This window comes from Nicotiana attenuata, unplaced genomic scaffold, assembly GCF_001879085.1.
Source record: "Nicotiana attenuata strain UT unplaced genomic scaffold, NIATTr2, whole genome shotgun sequence".
Classification (NCBI taxonomy): domain Eukaryota; kingdom Viridiplantae; phylum Streptophyta; class Magnoliopsida; order Solanales; family Solanaceae; genus Nicotiana; species Nicotiana attenuata.
Window position 1 is genome coordinate 1 of NW_017674320.1, and position 4,561 is coordinate 4,561.

The window sequence follows — 4,561 nt, forward strand, 5'->3', positions numbered from 1 at the left end:
TACCTAATCCAAACCAGAGGATCACTTCGTACATGTATTGGATTCTCTTTTGTTTATACATACCCTTTCACTCTAGGGTTTAAACCGGCCATTGACCCAGTCATTCTAGACTTTTGCCATTTTTTTGACGTATGTTTGGGTCAAATTGGTCCAATTGTTTGGAGGGTTGTCGCATGCTTGAGGCACCTTACTAATCTGGCGGAGGTTGAATTTACTTTTCCCCACCTAATTCATCTTTATTCCCCTAGGCTTTTTTGCAACGGCGTGTTTACCCTAGCACCCAGGAGCAAGAGGGTTTTAGTGAGCCCCGAGGATGATAAAGACCGTGGCTGGTATGCTCGATTTATTGCTGCCCCCACTGCTGGTTTAGTGGGTGAAAATAACGTTCCTTTTCCTGAGAAGTGGAACTTTGCACGTAAGTGTTAAACCTTCCTCGTGCCTTTTCCTTACAAGTTTTATCAACTTCTCTAATGCCGCTTCTTTTTCTTTTCTCAGCAACCATGGGTGTTGTGGAGACCGTGCCCAACTTCCGTGGTTGGGTAGGAAAATTGCTGAAGACCGCTCCAATGGAAGGTAGGTCGTGGAAAAATCTTTCCAACCGTTACGGTTGGAAAGTAAAAACTCATGGTAAGAGTTTCTATTTTACCTTGTCTGTATGTAAATATTTTCTTTGTTCTGACTTTTATCCTTCTTTTTATTAGGATTTGCTATCCGGGGAGTCACCGCAGAGGCAACCATAGCTTCTCGTGACTCTTTGAGTACTCGTACCTCTTCAGCCCAAGATATATTCTTGGGTTCTTCAAAAAGAAAAGCTACTGAGGAAGAGGATTCAGAGGAAGAAGATGAGGGCTCCCTGGTGATGAGACCACGAGCCAGGAGACGTATCGTCTCTGATGACGAGGCTGAAGTCTCCCCTCATCTGTCTCTTTCCGAGCCTGTTGTTACTCCAGTTATCATTCCTGATGATGATGACGTCTCTCCTCACGACACTCGTGAGTCTGTCGATCAACTTTTTGTTAGTGGTTTTGGTAGTGGAAACTTAGGACCTGTTCTAGACGAGCTTCCTCTTATCTTCCTTTTCATCTCCTGTACCTATGATTGCTTCTTTACCTTCATCAACCGTTGCTTTTGTTCCTTCTTCCACCGTTCCTCCTTTGGCAATTCCTCCACCTATTGTTCATCGTACGGAGGTGGGCTCTTCAAGTAGGAGTACTGCTATGAGGAGAGTAACCATCAAGGTTCCTGCTAACAACAGCCTTTTGAGAAAGTCCGGTCAAGCTGATATTTGGCTCGAGCCTTTGATTGGCCCCATTGAGAAAGCAAAGCTTGAGAGCCATAGCAACCTGACTCTCATGAATGACATAGTGCATGCCACTTTAAAGCTATTTTCCTTTCCTACTTTTCTTTATTCTGTAAAAATTTTCGACTTTGGGATTTTTACTTCTCCTTTTTTTTTACTTAGGCCAATCTTATTGGCACTGAACTGATGAGCAGAATCTCCCTCTTAGAGAAGGTGGCACGTGATTCCCAGTTGGAAGCAAACAACTGGAAGGAACAGTTTGACAGCGCTCAAATCGACATGGAGGAATTACAAGAGAGAAGAAGCACCTCAGAACAGCAAAGTACGAGCATTATCTTCAGAGTTGGCAGTCAACAAGGCTTCATTAAGTCAGGCAGAGAAGGAAAGGGAGCGCCTTGAATCTTCATTTTCTGAACAGTTATCCAAGGCCAGTGAAGAGATCCCGGCGTTGAAGGATCTTTTGAATCAGAAAGAAATTTACGCCGGGGAGCTGGTTCAGAATTTTACCAAGGCACAGGAGGATCTTCGAGCCTCTGTTGATAAGGTGCATACTTTGGGAAGTTCTCATGCCACCCTTCAATCTTCTTATAATACTGTCTTGGCTGAAAATGAAGAGCTCAAGAATGAGGTCGCTGCTTGGGAGAGGGATTATGAAATCCTTGAAGAGAAAACTGATATTGAGGTCAGTTGGGCATTCTTAAATTCTCGTCGTGACACCTTACTGGAAATGGGCCAAGAAAGCTTCAACCGGGAATCAGAATTAGCTAAGGTGGATGAAACCATTGAACGAGCTCAACAAACACAAGATTTTTCATCTCCCGAGGTTGAAACTTCTGTGGCTAAAACTCCCGTTGTTGAAGTTCTTGTGAACGCCGAAATTACCACGAGTGTCTCTCCTTCTTTAAGCCCAATTGTGCCTCTTGTTGCAAGCCAAGCTGAGACCTCGTCTGTTGGTGCTCCTGATCCTACCCAAGTTGAGCCCGTTGATGATCCTTCTTCAGTTCTCTCTTCTTAGTGAAAAACTTTTAATTGCTTTAAATTCCCTTTTTGCAGGTACCTTTTTGGAAAACTATGTTTAAGGCTTTCGGATTCTTTTGAAAGATTATTTTAGACATTTGTGATCAAACCCTTGGTTATCATTTGAGGGTTGATTTTGGAACGCAAGTCCCCAAGTCTTTCATGGGGCGATTTGTATAAACAATTTCGTAGTTTTGCGACTAAGTTCTTACTTAGTCTTTAAATATTCAAGAAGTTTTTTATGTTATTATTTTAACTTCTGTTTGCTTTTATTCTTGCCTTTATTCTTAAGGACTTATAGAATAATTTTGTATTTTTATTATTTGTTAATCTCATGATGTAAACACAAGTTTTATAAAAGAGAGCCCTTTTATATTTTGACACTTAATGAAGAAGACGTCTCAACTTCATAATGGTGTTAGCATACGATAAAAGAAATAGGAACACACATGTTTCTTTGGAATAACATTGACAAGTTTTTATTTTGAGCCTTGACAAGTTTTGAATAAAATCATACATGTATTTGAATTACGTCTATAACTTTCTCGTAACTGTTTTCCTTCGAAACAGATTTTTAAGAAAAAATAATAAATATGAGATTTTTCTTTATAACCCGTTTTAGAACAATAAATGCAAGGTTTTTCTTTACAACCTGCTTCAGTACATAGCTTTTACCCTAACTACAGTAAGGTTTTCTTTAGCCTTGACTCATGACTTCATGTGACTTGTATTACTCTGCACTTGACTTTTTCAGGCTTAATTTTTCTTCAATCTTCTCTGCCTTCTTTATATATACTTGTGTATATTATGTAGTCCCCCAAGTGTTTGAGTGTTGAAGTATGAAGCCTCGAGCGCTTGATAGTTTCTCTCATTTGGTCCTTTTCCTGAAAAGGAAATACATACGGGACTCGGAGGTATGATTATAGATGAAGACTGCTTAACCCGTTTAAATTTCTATCAGAATAATTGTAACCCTAGGCCAGGAATTTTAGGTTATTCCGTGTGCCTTACAGGTCGTGACTCATCATTTAGTACGGGCTAGCTTTTTGCCTATCATCTAAAATCGTTAGTAAAATTTTAACAATTCAAAAAATTAAATATAAAATGGTGATACCTGACCATGGGTATTCCTTAGAAGTAATATCTCTTCAAATGAACAACATTCCAATATGAAGGTAGTACTTTGCCATCCATTGTCTCCAATTCATATGCTCCCTTGCCTGCAATATCACGAACTTTATAGGGTCCTTCCCAAGTTGGACTCAATTTACCCGTGTTGGCTGCCTTTGTAGAATGGAAAACCTTTTTAAGTACGAAGTCCCCAACTTTAAAGAACCTGAAGCGTGCTTTCCTGTTGTAATATCGTTCTATGACTTGTTTTTGTGTTGCCATTCTTATTAATGCAGCTTCTCTCCTGCCTTCCAGTAGATCCAAATTGACCCGCATCTCTTCGTCATTAGATTCTTGTGTCGCTTGCATGAATCGTGTGCTTGGTTCTCCTATCTCAACTGGAATCAAAGCCTCAGCTCCATAAACTAACGAAAAGGGTGTTTCTCCTGTGCTCGTTTTTGCTGTTGTGTGATATGCCCATAAAACACCAGGTAGCACCTCTGGCCAATTTCCTTTTGATTCTTCCAAACGCTTCTTTAAATTATTGACAATAACCTTGTTTGTAGATTCTGCTTGCCCATTACCTACGGGATGATAAGGTGTGGACATAATCCTTTTAATTTGCCAACTTTGAAAAAATTCTGTGACTTGAGCTCCAATAAATTGAGGACCATTGTCACATACGATCTCCTTTAGTACACCAAATCGGCATATGATGTTTCGCCAAATAAAATCTTTGACTTCCTTTTCTCGTACCTGTTTGAAGGCTCCTGCCTCTACCCATTTAGTAAAATAATCAGTAAGTACGAGCAGAAATTTTACCTGTCATTTTGCTTGTGGTAAGGGACCCACGATATCCATTCCCCATTTCATGAATGGCCATGGTGCGATGACCGGATGTAATAATTCCGCGGGTCTATGCATGTTGTTACCATACCTTTGACATTTATCACATTTGGCTACGAAACTTTTCGCTTCTTCTTCCATTTTTGGCCAATAGTAACCTGCCCTGATTAAGGTTCTTACCAATGATCTTCCTCCAGCGTGATTTCCACAATGCCCCTCATGTATTTCCCTCATTACGTATTCTGTTTGAGAAGGACCGAGGCATCTAGCGTAAGGGGCCACCGAACA